This window comes from Aotus nancymaae, unplaced genomic scaffold (genome assembly GCF_030222135.1).
Source record: "Aotus nancymaae isolate 86718 unplaced genomic scaffold, 86718_ANA_hifiasm-v0.15.2.pri h1tg000016l, whole genome shotgun sequence".
In the NCBI taxonomy this organism is placed as follows: domain Eukaryota; kingdom Metazoa; phylum Chordata; class Mammalia; order Primates; family Aotidae; genus Aotus; species Aotus nancymaae.
This window is the reverse complement of record NW_026988428.1, coordinates 15,248,382-15,266,645: the sequence shown is the minus strand read 5'-3', so window position 1 is coordinate 15,266,645 and position 18,264 is coordinate 15,248,382. Positions and strand designations below refer to the sequence as shown.

Genomic DNA, 18,264 nt, shown 5'->3' with positions numbered 1-18,264 from the left:
AAAACTGACATGGTATAATCAAGTGTAACAGCTAATTTGTAGATAATTTTATCTTGCAATCTTGAAGGAAAATGATAACTAAAATCTACCCAAATTTTCTTCCTTTATAATCTGTGGTCTTGGCATCTTGCCCAAAGAAGCTTAAAATATCTACATTGGGGTTGTAGAGTCATTTGAAATATATGGAATTATTTTTGCAAAACTTAAATAGATTTTAGTTACCATTTTCTGTGAAGTCAATAAATAGCCATCAATAAGTATGAGTGAGTTTGTTTAGTTATTTCTTTTTACTTTTGATAAGCTGTGTGAATCTAAAATAAAATTAGGAAGTCAAAAAAATGCATTAGTGGCTTTTGCTGTCCAATGGAGTTACTATTAAGGGATATGCAAATCCTAGATGTTAGAGTTGACAAAGGTCATCTTCTGCCAGTACATTGCATAGTCAAGTAATACAAAATACTGAACACATGGAAGATGCTTTGAGCTGTTTGCAAAGAATGATCCATGATAAAAAGAATTTACTTGTCTTTGGTGTTAGCATAATTTATTTTAAACATTTTCATAATTTTCTTATTATGCTATCTGATGTTTTCTAATATAAATATCAAGTTTACAAATTATAAAAAAATTCATAACAGCACAAATGTTGGCATATGCATTCTCAGTCATAGGGTTTATTTGAATTAAGCTTGCATGGTTTCAGGGTTAGCAGTTACAAAGCTGTTAGCTGAAGGGGCAGCTCTAATGTACTGGAAAACTTGGACAGCACAGATATAGCTTCATAGTAGATCTAAATTTGTACTGTATGCCATCTTCAAATTGTTGAAACTTTTTACTCAATAATCAATATTTCATCCAGCACAATAATAAAATATAGAATTATTTATGGTTATAATTAAGGTGTACTTTTCCAATCACAGAGGAATGAAAGAGTTACTGGAGAGGTGATGTAATTTAATAAAAAGGCCATTGAATAAGCAGCTAAGGCTCTCAAATAAGATAATGAATGTGAAAGCCTTTGAATAAAGATAAAGTGTTATGCAAACTCGTAGTATTAATATTAAAAGCCTAAAATGTTCATTTGTAGTAGACCTCATGGGTTTTGTGGCTATCAGAATCACATTTAAAAGTGTTCAATAAAAACAGTAATATATGGTACCATGAGGAAATCTAAGACTCATGTTTTAACCTCAAACTTGGAATTTACTGCTTTTATGATATTAAACAGTGACCCTTAAGATCCGTACTGCACAAAATCTTTCAACTTTGTTTTTTTATGTTGGTATTCTGCTGGTGTTCTTGTCTTTTACTTTTAGGAAATGTATCATAGCAACTGCATTCTCAAAACTAAGTATGTTCCAAAAAGGTCATCAGAGACCATGGCACACTTTGAATCAATCTCAGTGTAGTAACTGCAATGTAATTGTCCCAAAGTCATCACTTTTTGGATGTCTCAATAATCTGGCTTTGATAACATGAAAATTTCCCTTTAGGAAAGCTCGTGGAGGAAGGAACATGACTACATTCCCTGTAAAATGCCAAATTACACAGAAATTTCTGAGGGTCAATGAAAGCCTTATATTAATTTAAGAAGCCAGAAGCCCTGTCTCTCTTTCTCCTTTAGTTGACATTTATATGTGTTTCAGAGAAGCATGTTTTACAATTAAAATTAATAATATCATCATGTTTTGTATTTATTTCATATCATTTCCAATATCCAAGTGAAGTTTAAAAATCTTCATAAAATAATCTTAATTAATCCTTAGAGCATTTTTTTATGTGGCAAGTAGAAAGAGAAATGTTATTCATCCTTTTATAGAGTGAGAAAAATAAAGTATAAATGATTTTAGGTAAGCTACAACAATTAAATCATTGGGAGATCGAGACATACTACAGTGGTTTGATACTTCTTTTCCTTTTATTTTACTCTAATAATGGCACTTTTAGTTCTTTTACTTTTCTGTATTAAAAGCTCTTATCTCTCTCTTCTCAAGTAGTACATGAGCTCCTGAAAGGTAGGAGATTTAAAACATAATTTAAAAATTATATCTCTAATGCCTATTCTAATGTGCAGAAAACAATAAATATATTTTAAATTGAATTAAATTAAATGTGCTGTTTTTCATTTCAAAAGTACACACATATATAAAGGTACAACACATATAAAATATTATATATGTGTGTGCATGTTTCGTTATTTATACATCGCAGAAGAGTTACACAGCAAAAAAAAGGTATCTCTCCTATCTAGATATATAGGCCCTGACCCAGAGGCAAATGTCCATCACTTTTTTATGTCCAATCTATCTTTCTATATAATTTAATGTAAATTAATGAACATGTGTGTCTTTGTGTTTCTTTTTTTTTTTGAACAACTGGGAGCAAAACGGATATACTGTTCTACATTTGTGGATTTTTAACAATATTTATTGGGCGACTTTTTAAATGAACCCTTCATTTGTAAACAATTTTAAATTTACCACAAAGTAGCAAAAATTTAAAAAAAATCTATGAGGAACATTCATCTACTATTAAATTCAGATTTTGCTCCTATGACTATTTTACCCTACTGTTTAATCATTTGTTTAATCTTTTTCTTTCTCTCTCTAGCTCCTCCCATGGTTCTCTCTTTCCTAAATCATTTGAGGGAAGTTGCATACACCATGGTGTTTTACTTCTAAATATTTTTATTTTTATTGCCTAAGAATCACAATTTTATGTTACCAAATTAAATTATCAGAATTATATTTAATATCAATGTGATTATTTTAAATAATACATATCTGCATTTCAACTTTGCCTTTTGACCAAAAAATATTCTTTAGAGCATTTTCATCCCTTCAGGATGGGACAAAGTCTAGAATTAGGTGTTATATTTAGTTATTTCTTTTTAGCTTGCTTTAACCTGAATTATATCAGAGCCTTTCTTTGTCTTCAATATGGATAATTTTGAAGAATACAATCTTCCCACTCTCTTTTTAACAGAATGTTCCTCACCTTTAGTTTGTCTGATGTTCATGATTCATTTTAAATTATGCATTCCAGGCAAAAATAATACACAGGTGATTTGTTATCTGGGAAATAAGGCTGGTGGCACCTAGTATCCACCTGTCCGTCACTGATAATGTTAACTTTAAAAAAAACGCAATTAACTATTTTCTGGTTCTCCAGAGTAATGATTATTTTTGTTCTTCTTTGCAACTAATAAGAAGTCTTTGGGAAGTCACTTTATGACTATGTATGTATCATGCCCCACAATAAAGTTAGCGCCTGGATTTAGCATCCATTGGTGAAGTATTTCTCTCTCTATATTTCTAATTGGCTGTCTGAATTCTAATGTAAAAAAGGACCATCTCTTCTCCCCTAATTACTAACTCTTTATTATTAATATGTGTTCATAAATTGTTATTTTGTTTGATAGCTTATAATTCATTACTGTTCAAAATTGTTTGGATTCTAACATTTTCATAGATAGGGCTATGACCCCATTCTTGAAAGTCTAGAAAGAGCAGAGTTGTCCTGCCTAAGAGAAAAAACATAGCTGAGATCAGCAGAGAGTGCTTCCAAGGCAGTTGATTTCAGTCTGGCCTCCTGTATCAGACCTGTTTGACTGCTTCATGTGGGAAGGCACTTTATAAAATGCTTCCTAAAATGCCATGTAACCTCTTCCAGCCTTCACTGCAGGTGGTTAACCACATGTCAAAAAGCCTGGTCAGACAATACTGACAAGCCTTTAGATTCAGACTCACCAACTGTCTGACTTGGCCCAATAAGCCACTCTTCCTGAGTCTGGCCTGAGCCTGCTTTGCCAATCCAGCTCTCAAATCATCTGAGACCAGAGGAGGGGAGGAAATTGAGAAAATACCACTTGTGTTTACTTTGGGTAGCCTCCCTGTATCTCAGAAGTTATCCCCACTCCACTGGCAAACTCCATCACACTGCCCAGTTGCCTCCCTTTGCCTGGTCCGGTCTCATGGCTGAGTCTCTGGTAAAAATATTTAAGAGCTTTGAAGTGAGATTTCAATTCTGCCCAGCGCCTGAACCTCAAGTAGAACAAGTTCCCTTTTATGCAGTGAACAGGAAGATAATGGTTATAGGGCTGCATCCATTCAGTGTAACTCCAGAGAACATGTTAGAAAACCTCTCCAGTTGCAGGATCCTGCAACGCAAAGACACATACACCCTTCCCTTTTAGCTCACTGGCCACAAAGCTGGATTTAGCAAACATAGATACTGCCTCAGGTTGAATCTATCTTTCCCTTGAATCTGCATCATTTCTTTTATTTAAATACCTCTCAGATTCCTTTATTTTGATACTTTGTCCATGTGAATAGGCATGGACCCTGAAACAACTATCTTTTTTGCTATTTTTTCTATTGAATATTTCACATGTAATGACTTTGTTTTTAAATCCTGTATTTGCTGTTTATCAGGACACATTGACTTTGGACTAAAGTTCCAAGAGCCTTTACTGATTTTATTTGATTGTCTGGGGATGTACTTTAGAGTAGAAAAAAGTTAGGGTCTTTCAAAGCAAATAGAAAGAAGAGAAGGAAAAGTAGGGGAAGAGGGGTTCTGAAAACCTCTGTCCCATCCAACTTTCCTTTATACAATGGCATGCGTAAGGCACTAATCCCCCACTCCTCACTACATATACATACACACACATGAACACATATGACACAAACCTCCCAGCTCTCTAAGGGCTCTAATGGCTCTTCAGGGCTTTCAGCAATGCAGGTTAAGGGAACTGACTCTAACTACTAACAGAGCCCAGGAACAAGAAATCTTTTAGATATTTTGCTTTTTTTTTTTTGCAGACTGACATTAATGTAGCCCCAAGTGACAAAATCTGCGATGTGACTCTTGACTTTTCTCCTCTTTGATAATGGGTTGAAAATAGGGGTTTCTAACCCAAAATATACTCTTTCCAAATTGACAAATTAGTGGCAAACACTGCAGCCATTTCCCCAGCTCTCCAAACTCAAAATGAGTACATCAGGCTACAATTTCTTATTGAGCTCACTGGGTAGGCAACTGGCCATCTCATCTGGCTCCAACCAACAATTTCTCTTGGTTACTGATAAATTTTTCTCAATCCAAATTACTCTTGTTGGGTGAGCCCTTCTACTTGCAAGCTTAGAGAAGTTAATAGAATATCTCTAAGAAATGATTTGGCAGTGGCAGCTGACAGTCACTTAGAGGTCTCTGAGAATGTTCTGTGGTTGTTCCCTGTGGTAGACACAACCTGAGGTGACCTTCAATGAGTCACATTCTTGTCTTATCCCTTCCCATTGAGTGTGGGCAGAACCTGTGACTTACAAACACTAAAATATGGCAAAGGTGATGGGTCACTCCCATGATTTTATTAGATTGTGTAAGATTCCATTTTAGCAGACTTAAGCAAGAGATTCTCCCACTGGCTTTGAAGAAGTAAGCTTCACTATTGTGAAAAGGCCTGTGAAAGAGCTTACTGGCAAGGAACTAAGGCCACCTATAGATTCTGAGAGCGGTATCCTACTGATGGCCATCAGGAAAACAGGGGCTTCCATTCTACAGCTGCAAGAAACAGAATCCGTCTAAAAACTCTGGGCCTGAAAATGAAACCTGAACTCCAGAGAGGAAAACGATTAGACCTCTATTATAGTCTCTTGAGACCCATTAATAGAATACCTATCCAAGCTGGGTCTGTATCACTGGCTCATAGAAACTGCAAGATAATAAATTTCTATTGTTTTAAGCATCTAAATTTGTGGTAATTTGTTACACAGCAATATAAGTTAAATACATTTTTCATGCAGTGGGAAGAGTCCAGGAGGAGAAAAGACTGGCCATATTCAGCCTGTCCCTGTGACTTTTAAGGCTATGGTGCTGCTGGTGGTGTTTGCCATTTTTCTCCCTAATATAAAAATGTGAATTGAGATGAAAGAAATGCATGAGAAATGCTTATAAATACTACAAACACCAGTATCTTGCATAGGTCATGCCTACATGCACATAAGCAGCACACATCCTGTACTTTCTGAAATGCTTTGCACTATTTAATAATGCTGGGCAGTCTTTTGCTGACTACCCTCCAGGCATGTTTTCTCCAATTAGATTGGGAAAGATGGTGACTGCCACAGCAGCTCGGGGGCTGTGTCAGAAACTCTCAGGATGTAAGTTTTCTACCAACATCATTGGGGCAGGAGATAGACAGGGATTAGTGAAGGGGTGGGTTTCACTGCCTCCTTCTAAAAGGAGCTTTATCTCTCACCTCAGACCTTCTAGTTCTGGCTCTACAACTAAGTTCTAATAGAGCTCCCCATATTAAAATCTAATAGAGAAATCCTTTCAGATTATGGCTCCCTAAAGGGATATAAGGGGTCTCTCATCATACATTCATTTAATCAACACTTAATGAGCTTCTACTCTGTGCTAGCACTGCTGATACAGCAATGGATACAACTTATAAAATCCCAAAACACATAGAGCCTACAGGCTAATAGGGGATACAGAGAAGGCAATGGTCAATTTAAATACATTATAGGGAAAGTGAAAATGCTCTCTGAGCACACAAGAGGGACATCTCACCCATCAAAGAGGTTCTAGGAAGAAACCCCAAACACCTCCAGTAATGATGAAAAGAAATTATCATAGCAGAATTCTTCAAACAGAAAGAACATGTAGCAATGGCCAGAGGTGAGTTTCAGGAGAGGCAGAATTGAAGCATGGGGTTTATGGGCGAGTAATAATAATTATAAGGTACAGCATTTATCCAGCATGTACTGTGTCAGTGTAGTATTAAGTGGATGGTATGCATTATCTCATTTGATCCTCACTTTATTCCTCCAATGAGGCAACTGAGGCACAGAGAAGTTAAATTTTTTGCTCATAATTATAACACTGGTTAAGTGGGAAGCCAGGAATTAATGCCTAGCCAATTGACTCCAAAGCCCACATTATAATCACCAGTCTAAACCCTAATAAATACACCAAATGGTGGGATCCACCCTCTACTCTTTGCCAATAGAAACACTAACTCAACCTATGGGTACAAATTCACCACAGGTTCCATAACTCTCTGATCTCAGACACTCCGTTCAGTCCTCGAGTTCTTGCCAAAAGGAGAGAGGAGCAGTTATGTCTCTTCCAGTTACTGGGTCCCCGGTTAGCATGCCAGGTTTCCAGTTTGAGGTTCTGCCCTTCTAGGCTGCCTGGAAACTACAATCTTGTCTGAGTTCGGTCTTCTTGCCTAGATTCCTCCTATCAGACTTCAGACACCATGTTCTGCCTCCTTTTCTGAACTTCTTTATATTTTGGCCCCATGGGCAACCTCAAATTGTTTTTGGGTCTCTGTGCCTCTGTATGGTTTCCAGGGTCTAGTCATCGTCAGTTTACCCTGACTATAAGAGATTTCTGAGTGAACATTTCTGTCACATAGAGGTGGCCATGATCTATCCTAGGCATAGTATCGTGGCCAACTGTTCCAGTTTCAAAACGCTTTTTGATCTCAATTTCTCTGAAACCATGGTGCATCCCAGTCCTCCTTCCATGTTAGCTCCTAGGGGTTAGTACTCAAATCCTGTTACTATGTTTTTCAAACTATTTTGGAAAGAGGTAGAATAAAATTTTTCTCCTCTCTAGATAATTCAAAAATATCTTGCCCTCTTCTACAACAAGAGCAAATTAATTAAAGCATTTTTTTCTAAGCAAATCAGAAATTTATTGAGAATAAATCTATAATCATCATAGAGCTACCAGAATAAATAGTTCAATGTATAGCCAAAAGTTTCTATCATTATATAGTTCTATAGATTTAAGTTAAAATAATTTGTGCAAACAACATGTTCATTGTCCATTCATATTTATATATTAGTGTATAGTAATATTTTCTAATCCTACAGATTTTTAAGCTGTGTCTAAAACATACCTTTCTCTTTTGGTTTCCGTTAATTTCTCCAATCTCTTAGGAGTTTAGGAGCTCTTCTATTTATCAGGCTGTGAATATCTCCTAGTGCACCATTGCTTCTTAGAGTATCCTACAACCTTCCAGAGGTCTACGTCTTCATGTCAGGTTTCTTTATTTGCCTACACACTCATGAACTGTTTATTATCTACAAACATGCTTATAAAGGGGGCTACTGAAACAGGGTCATTTTAAAAGAATAAATTAACCGATGAGTAAATGACTCCCACAACTTTCTATATTTTGGGATACATTGCATCTTTTGTTCTAACCAAGCTTGAAGTTTTTAAACATAGTTATATGTTTAATAAACTTTTTATTTATTATAAATATGTTTTGTACAAGTTATGAAGACCAATTTACAAAGGTAAATGTTACTTCATAATTCACACATATGCCCACCAAATCAACTTTTCCATTCCTGAAAGAGTTATTATTTGACAGTTCTGACCAGCGGGTCTTTATTCCTTTTCAGTTGTAAATTGTTTGAACATGACTTCAATTCCAAACTATCAATTTCCTGCTGGACTCCTTGCTATCTAATATCTCGAACTACTTTCTTTAAGGCCACCAGTGACCTTCCTTGCAATTTAAAGCGCAATTTTCTTTGTTCTATATTTTGAGCCTTTCTGCAGCTTTCATATGGTTGCACATCACATTCTCAATTACATTTTTTCTAGTTTTAGTAGCATCAGTTATACCTTGGTACAGGTTTTGTACAAACACACATACACACTCAGTTTCTGAGTCCTTAAACTATCTATGTGTTACACATGACCATTAGGCTACTCACATGGTTTGTGAGTAGATATTGATAATATTTTTTATTATTCTGCACATAACTCAAAGTGCACAACCTGTTCTCTTACTTACATACTTAGTTATAGGGTTATACACATATTAGTGGGAAGGAGGCTGCAGAGATGGGCATGCATTTGGTTAATGCTCTAAGAAAGTCAACTCAAATTTTATTTCTATGATTAACATTCAGTAGCATCTCAGTACTTTGTTTTTCCCAGGTGTAAATACATTTCTTGCAATCTTCTATTTACCCACATCATTTATTCACTTGACCATATTTATCTAACTGATCTCCTTAGTCCAGACACTAGAGGTTCAGTGGTGATTCAGAATAGACTCTGGCCATTACTTCCATTACTTTTATAAAAAGATTATAGTCCCATGGGAAGACTGGCATTAACAATTTAATCAACCAAGAAAGCCTACAATGGGAAATTTTGAAAGTGTTAAATACTATTTTAAGAACCTGTAATAGGGATATCTGGCCTCATCAGGAAAGTCAAGGAGATTCTTCCTTAAGGCTGTGCTTGTTTAACTGAGAATCGAAAACTGAATTGAAGTAAACATGTAAAAAAAGGTTCAGAGGAACCTACTAACCAGACAGAATGGCATAAGCTAAGGCTCAGTAAGAGAGATGGAAAGAAAGTAAATGTTGCTGGAACACACAGACCACCATGCTGGGCCTTATGAATCATACTAGTTTTGTTATTATCCTAGAAGTAATGGAAGGCCAGTAAAGACTCTTAGATGACAAGGGAATGGAAGGGAAGTTTTGGGGAAGAGAGGGCAAAGGAGAGTCGTGTTTAAATTTATATTTCCTGCATAGAGATTTCAGAGGATCTTTTTACCCTCAGCACCATCTTTTCCTTCCTGATCTGAAGTTTTAATAGCCTGGATTTAGTTATCCTTCTTATTCAAAAGCTCTTTGATTCTGAGTCTCCTTTGTTTGTTCTTCCTCCTCTTCACCACTTTTTTTTTTTTAAATTATACTTTAAATTCTGGTATACATGTGCAGAACATGCAGGTTTGTTACATAGTTATACATGTGCCATGGCCTCTTTACCACTTTTAAATAGTGGGAATTCCCTAAGCCTTCTTGATAACCAATACCTACATATCTTATTTGCTCTTTAGTGGACATCTTAAGCATAGCATGTCTAAAGTACACAAAGAGAAAGAAACTACTTTCGTTTCGTTTCCTTCCTTCCTTCCTTCCTTCCTTCCTTCCTTCCTTCCTTCCTTCCCTTTCTCCCTCCCTCCCTCCCTCCCTCCCTCCCTCCCTCCCTCCCTCCTATCTCTCAGGCAACCAGACATTCTTTCAACAAACTTCTGCTGAACACTTTTCTAGGCCATCGATATTCAAGAAAGAATTAGGGAGAATCTTTGACCTCAAGGGAGTAAAATACCCTCTATGATTTGTTGTTACAACACTGTCTGTGGATTTTTTTTGTACTTTCCCCCAAATATTTGCTTTTCTATATTTCTACCTCCCTAATGCCTCACAGTTTATCCTATTTTCTACCCTAAAGACAGGTTCTATTTCTTATCCTAAAGTTATCACTTGTACCCGCTTATGACAGATTGCTCAGAGAGTTAATATTAAAGATCTAGGCAAGCAGGAAGTGGATCCCTTAGAAGTAGATAGGCAACTGTCTTGCCTTTTCTTGGGTGATCTGTCCTGTTGGCTGTTGTGCTCTGCTATGACACCCATTTTCTTGAAACAACACCACCACCACCCTTACGTAACTTTAACACCTATCAGAGAGCCTGTAACACTGTAGATGGGAGAGGTCATATATAAAGCCTAGTTCATTTTGCTCTCTTTGGATACCATCTAATTATATTAGAATCTCAACACGATGAAATATGTGAATAAACTTAGACTAAAGTTCTGGGAGATAGCCTTAGAGACAGCTGTGAAACTAGCTAGTGTTATGCTCTGTTCCCATGCTGAGCACCTCTTTCCATCTTCCCGCATTATCTATTTGTCTTCACTGTAAATCACATGCCACTTGAGAAAATTTTACACCAAGAAAAGAATGACACAATGCTTATTGTTTTATTTTAAAATAATTATTTAATATATAAATTTTATATAATGTTGTTCAGGTAATTTAAAAAATAAATACAATGAATTGAGTTATTCTATAAGAAGGGGAGTTCCTTTCTCTGGATCTTCTAGTCAACCTAAGCCCAATAGTAAAGCATTTTGTCATTCATCATCATACGGTTCCTATCCCTAGTTCATGTCTGCTCAAGTTCATAAGTCAGTGAATACTGACTTCAGAGACTCTTTCTTAAATTCTGGTATCCCCCCCTCAATTATGTCTCGTGTGACTGACCTTTACATTCGTGAGTAATTAATCACCCCATCAAATATTATCTATTACTTAAAATAAATTAATAGATTGGTATACCTAGTAAAGTTAGTGGAAACTAATGAAATGGAATGTCTTGGCCATTCCTGTTCCTTTGATGTGTCAGACTGCTTTAAATAGTCCCAAATAATCCTGCTTCTTGTCTCTTTTAGTAAGCATTTCTCATTTTCTCCAAACCACAGTGATCCATCTCATCACAGACCTTCTTTAGTATTTAAAATTTTAACAATCTAATTCAAACATCCAACCAAGGATTAACTTTATGCAGTTATGATAATTGTCCTTACTGGTTTTTTTACAACTAGAATCTGTTCTGATACTTTGGTGTTAATTTTTAGCTCTTCCTCACTACTGGCTTTGCTTATGATAAACAACTTCTCCTTAGCTGAACACAGTGTGCTTTCTCTTCTCATTTTGACTTTGTACTTAATGGAGGTCCCTCTGTCTGAAATATCCTTTGCCTGCCTGTACCTGAAAAATTCTCTAATTTTCCAAAACTTAGCTAGGTGACAGCTTATGTTTAAAGATTTTCCAGATTTTTACACATAGAGTAAACCACTCCTTGCATGTGTCGCCTGAGCACTCTGTGCACATCTCTGATGTAAAACTTATCACAATGGATTGCAACTATTTATTTTCAACTTTGTGTTGACCACTAGACCATGATGCCCTGGAGAGCAGCGCTCTGTTCACTGCTAGCATGCCGTAAGTGCTCAGTAATTGAGTGGTTGAGCTTTAAATAATTTGTAGAGTGAGTCAGAGCACTTAAAAGTGAAGGAAAAACACCTTAGTAGAATGAATATATTTTAAAAAATGTTTTACACATTCATTAATGCCTTGATTCTACAAGATTATAAACTGTGGAAAAGATACATTTTAATCCTTTTCTATTTGTAGCTCTCGGGGTAATATTAGGTACATAGTAGATGCTTCATTAAAACAAAAGCAAGCAAACCACAGACACACACACACACACACACACACAGAAATTTTTTAAATAAAGACTTATTTTGTCACTAACAAGTATATTAAAAATACACAATATCATGAGTAAAGAAGAACTGAAGAACTTTAACTCAATTTCATCACCACTTCATCACCAATATGAAACCATGGACTGTTGGAAAGCAGAGACTGTTGATTTCTACATATATAAGACAAAGAAAACTTTTATAACTCCAGGTTTCAAACTCTCACTGACTTATGAAAAATCATAGAATAAAAAAATAGTGAAGTAAAACAGAGAAAAAAATAAAAGGTAAAGCTGTAACACTTTCTATTTTATTATGTACTTACATTTGTATGTATATATGAAATCCTATATTATATAATTTTAGAGTTGGAAAATGTTCCTATAAGTTATTTAATTCATTTCTTTCATCTTATAACAGTTAAAATTAAAATGTTGGAAATTTTATATGCAGTAAATGATTAACCTGTGTCTACCAAAAAAATCTATAATCATCAGCATCTGGTTTCAAAAGTAATTAGCATGATTGGTTCTCAAAATTTTGTGTTTGTAGTATACCAGAGGTTTCATGTTAGTGAATATCAATTTGTAACAAAACTCCTGAATCAATTAAAAGATACATCCACACAATACTAAGCAAGTCAGTAACAATGAAAATACGAGAGAGAGGCAATACTAATTGAACATTTACTATAGGCAAGGTACCGTTCTCCATGTTTACAAGATTAGTTCATGAAATTTTCACAACCACCTTATGAGGTAGGTACTTTTATTTCCCCTATTTTTTATTTTGGAGGCATGGCATCTGAAAATGGTGGAACAAGAAATTGTATTTAGGTAGTCTGGTCCCAGAAACCATATTCTTACATGCAACAAGTACATGCAAACAAACAAGAAAGTGTCTTTAAAAGCATCTGCTGTTTTCTTGCTCTGCTGAACAAAACTGTCTGCTAATCTGATCATAGCCTATTCTGTACTTCAAACTGAGGAAAGTTGCTGGAAGTTAACTTTGCACCTTGCCTCTCATCACAGAAAATTGTATTATGTTCTTCTCCATATTATTCGTTTCACTCAGCTCAACAGTTTATCTGCCTGACTTTGCAGTATCAATATGTATACTCAGTTTTAGGAAAAATACATTTTCCTCATTGATCCAAATGTTACGATATACACTTGAGAGGTTTATGATATGCTATGGCACACAGGTAGAGAACCTGTGAAACTTGTCAAAATTTACCTGGACAACCCAAATGTTATGCTGAGTTTCATGCCACTAAAACCAGTATCAAACACTGAACAATCAATTCTCTGCTTTTAGCAGAATTTAGCATTAAAAAAGTACTGTTGTCAGTTTATATTTTCTCATCAAAAATACTATTAAAATTAATTTGTAGATATAAGTAGTTAAAAATAGCTAAATCTAAGGACTAGTGCCTTGTAAAACTTCTTGAAAAAACATCTACTGCTTAATAGCTAGTGCTATTATATTTATAATCTAGATTATATATTATAATATGAATATAGATTATATTTTTGCTTTACACAGGTTTCTAATGTGAACAAGCTTCTCTGACTCTAACTCTGAAAGAAGTGGAAAAGTCTTTATAATTTATTAACCTCTGAAAAGGGCACATTCCTATGTCATAGCTTCTGGGGCAGAGATTGAATGCAGATAAAAAAATCACATTCATACTTTTAACTACTGAATTCTAATTTTACTCTCTCATTCTGCATACTTCAAATAGGTATTACTAAAGGGACTAACTTCAGGGCTATTTTTTTTTATTATGCAATAGCACAACAGTAAAATATTTTGTGCTAAATCAAGTGTGTTCCGGTAACTTTTGTTGTACAATTTATTTGTATGTCATTAGATAGATTCTTCAGTGGCTAATTAAATGATACTATCTAAAAAAGGTTTATCTTCAACTGTTAGGTTCTATGTACAGATTGATTTTTCTCTGAGGAGGTTGTATTTTAGGCTTTTTATTTCTTTTAAATCACTGAGTATCTGTAAATAAGTTCAATAGGGAATAAATATCACTTTTAGTGCCACTGTCCTAGGAGCTAGTATTAGTATCTACCAAGATACTGAAATAAATTGGTCTTAAAGGTATATTGTCTCTAGTTTGCTTGTTCAAACGCAAACTACTATCATTTGGGAGATATTAAGGTTTTTAATTATTTTTTTTTATTCTTATACTATAAAGAACCCTGTCCAAAGTCAAACAACTATAAATTCAGCATACTGTTACCAGCAAATAATTTATTGTAAAATGGACAACAAAAATAAAGCTAACTTGCTTGAACATACGTTATAAATACAAGATAAATTTGTCTAAAAATGCTTGATACGGTTTTTGGAATCTATCACAAATTATTTTATTTTTATAATGTTGTAGTGATCACATTTAGAACCAAGTATGAGTTATAAAATAATTGATAGACCTTTTCACAAAACCCAAATATAAAGTATACAAAAATCTGTTTTATATTAGAACATACCTGAGAACTTAGACACACAAGAAATGCAAATAAGTTTATCCTTTAATTCATGTTTCCTATTTAGATTAGAACATACCTGAGAACTTAAAGACACACAAGAAATGCAAATTAATTTATCCTTTAATTCCTGTTTCCTATTTCCCAGAAAGTTTTTTATTTTATTTAGCCACACCTTAAAATACATTCTACAACTAAAGATGAGAGCTTTTCAGTAGAAAAAAAAGATAACATATACAAGAACAAGAATGTTTTTATATCATTCAGTTATAAATGCCAAGTACCTAAAAGAATGCCTGGCACAGAGTTGATACTCAAGATGCACTACGTTGATGGTGATTAGATAACCAGTTAAGGGAGTGAGGGAGAGAGAAAGAGAAAGAAAACAAGAAAGAGAAAAAGAAAGAGAAATGGTTTGATTTGGGGCACTGAAATTTGTAAACCTGTTTCTCAGTCCTAGCTCCTCCATTTACTGATTTACTGACTGCGTGATCTTTGGGAACAAGTTACAAATTATTAGTCTCTGTTTCCTCAGTTGCATAATATCAATTACTTTATCACATACTAATTGTTAAGTATTAATTATATATACACAATGTTGATAAAAAGATTTTTTAAACTTTAAAATACATAAAAACATTACATTTATGCACCTAAAATATACACCTAAATATCCAGACATTCACACAATAAGTCCAAGCTGTCTAAGATGACATCATAGTTACTATATTTTTTTGGCTTAGTAAAAAGTTGACCTGAAATGCCCAAAATTTAAGTGTCAAGACAAGCATAGAATTCATGATCATTCAAGGGCTTGAACAGAGAACTAAAAAGCCAAGCAGTATTGTGCATTCAACCATTACAAGAAACTAATAAAGGGGCTTACATTAAACTAAATTCTAGAAGAGTATTAAAACATACAAAAGAGAGTATTATTTTGCAATAGGTAAAACCATAATTTGAGGAGTAATTTTCAAAAGAAAAAACCATATCACCCCCAGAATATGGAGTATTCAGAGAACTTCAGAAGAGTTAATAAGAATCTTTTCATTGTTGTCTATTGTTTTCCATCTCTACTTATACTGGGTACTTAAGTCAGACAAAGAACATATGTATTTAAAAGGAAGTGGAGAACACAGCAGTACATGAAGCATCACACATCATTTATTTCTGTCATCCTGCACCGAGAACCTTCCTAGGGACTTTGTGGTATAGGAAATTGCTATGATCCCATTGATGTTCTCTCTTAAATTAAAAAATAAAAAATAAATAAATAAAAACTTTTTTTGAAATGAATGAAGTTGATCAGCCATGTAGATCATATGTGTACTTGCGTTGTACAAAGTTGTCCAAAGGAAAATAAGAGATAAGCAATTTAATACTTGCAATCACCATCAATGTAGTGCATTCGGGACTAACAAAGCTAATACTGAAAGAAGAAATTACACGCAGAAAAAAAAACTATTTAAATTTCTAGATCATTTGTTAGCTGAATAAGATTTTCTTCATTGTTGACATAATAATATAAATAGATTTTTAGAGAATTAATTATTAGGAGACAAATGCTTTTCCCTTAGTTAAGTTCGATCACCTGTGAAAATGACATAGTCAATACCACTGGGTTTTTCTACTCCACTTTAGAGTACTTAAGGAAAGAAAAAAAAAAAAAAAACACTTCATTTCAAAGCAGTGAATCATTATGCTTTCAAGCTCATATTATCAAAACTTTTAGATTTCACCTTTAAATTTTGAAATTCACAGAATATACCAACCTAAATTTTCCTGAGCAAAAAATTAACTCTAGATGTGTATTGGAAGCTTTTTGAGGTTTTGTTGATTATATATTGTTTTAACTGAGACATTAAGCTCACTTGTTTAGATTTCATTAATACACATCTGACACTTTCTATAAACTTAGTTTTGTTCAGACCTGAATTGACTAAAGGAGACAATTTGAACAACAGTAATGTCTAGAGCTGCCAAACAGGACTGGGCTAGCAGAAGATACAGAGTGTGACATAGCTGAGAAACCCCTGCTGTCTTAAAGCACAACTGGAAAATCTCCAAATCCTGAATTTTAATTATCAAAATTAATAGTTTGCAAAGACAGAAATATCCTATGTTAAAGATGGAGTAAAAATAAATCTAAAAAGCATAAGCACATCAAAGCTTGATGAACAAGCTATTATTCAAAAGTTTTGTTACCCTAGGAGGAATAGAGATGCTATTAAAATAAAAGAGCATGTTAAATAAAATAACAGGTAATTATACTTTTCTGTGGCTTTATTTCATAAATAACTGCATTCAACTTTAAGATGACAGCAGTGTGCTACTTTATATCATAATAATAGACAACATTTGAGGGGATAAAAGTATTTTTGAATTCTTCATTCGTTAGCATGTGAACATTCTTAGTCAATTGAAAGCTTTTAGTATAGTGACTTTTCAGTTTCTCTGTCACATTCAATCACCTATCCATAGCAGTTCAACAGCTGTAAATATATTTGTTCTGCTACTATATAACCAGATCCTCAGGCATAAATGTTACTACTGACAAATTATTAAATAATATAAATATACATTTTTAGGATTTAAATATTTTGTGGCTACATAAAAGACAGTATTGTATTATGTACTACAAAGCATAACAAATATGCAATAAATGATTTTAATATCTCTTAATTCCAGAAAGAAGCCCTTAAACTCTTTCTTAAAATTTTTCATTATTATTATTATTTCCTTAGATTTAAATGGTAAATATGAATGTAAAGTCCTACAACTTTATTTCAGAAGCCAGAGCCTTTGCTCACTTATAAATTTTGTTTTCCTGTATAGACACAACTTTGGAAAACTGTCCCAAAGAACTGCCATTTAACAATTAGAAACTTTGACTCATTTTAAATCTATAGCAACAGTACTTGATTGGTGATTTCTACCACTATTCTTTACTGCTAATAGGAAAATACAGAGAAATGAAACAGAATGATATACATACACATATGTGTTTTAAAAACACATTCAAAATTGTGGTCTTATAATAACAGTTACTTTCCCTTTTCTAAAGCAAAGCTGAATTTACCTGTCATTCATTTTCTGCTGCAAATTAGTTTGTCAGGTACACGTTAGCAAGCTCTTTTCTTCAATTCATTTTGCTAACTCCATAGTCCTTTAAATAATGATAAATATTGCTGAATAAAAGCTTACCAGATAGTAATCGTCTTTGACCCTTATACTATTTCCTCTGTAAGACACATCTACCTTTAATTTAAAAGAGAAGGTAAAACAGAAGAAGATCTTACCAGAGATAGAGAAAACAATTCGTTCAGCTAGATCCAACAGTGCTCTGTGCAGCCTGGCAGCATGAGTGATCCTTGGGCCTCACACAAAAGCCAGATAATTGGCTCTCAATGAAGAGATGTAAACATCCATCATAATGGCACTGTGCTGAAACTGAACGCTACCTCAGCTGTTCTATGTACTCCGACTGGAAGATGATGTCACAAACATCAACTGGGTGTACTCTCATTGGCTTCTGTTACCTGGAATCATATCTTAACCCTAAACTGTCAGCTGAAAATTGAAATGCTCATTTCTGACTATAATTTCTGCTTTAAAAGGAGAGTGAAAGTAATGTTGAGCTCCTGAAAGATCACAAACTGAAAATA

The 18,264-nt window shown here is 34.2% G+C and overlaps 1 protein-coding gene across 2 annotated transcripts in view; it reads right to left on the bottom strand.

Moving 5' to 3' along the window:
* Window positions 1-17,963, bottom strand: part of MGAT4C (MGAT4 family member C) — a 252,384-nt gene extending 234,421 nt beyond the window's left edge. Inside the window, exon 1 of one of the 2 annotated variants that reach the window (XM_012442087.3) lies at window positions 17,899-17,963. The gene's annotated coding sequence lies outside the window, so the exon portion shown is untranslated. The remainder of the gene's footprint in view (window positions 1-17,898) is intronic. The other variant, XM_012442089.2, reaches the window with a different exon arrangement.
* Window positions 17,964-18,264: the final 301 nt, after the last annotated feature.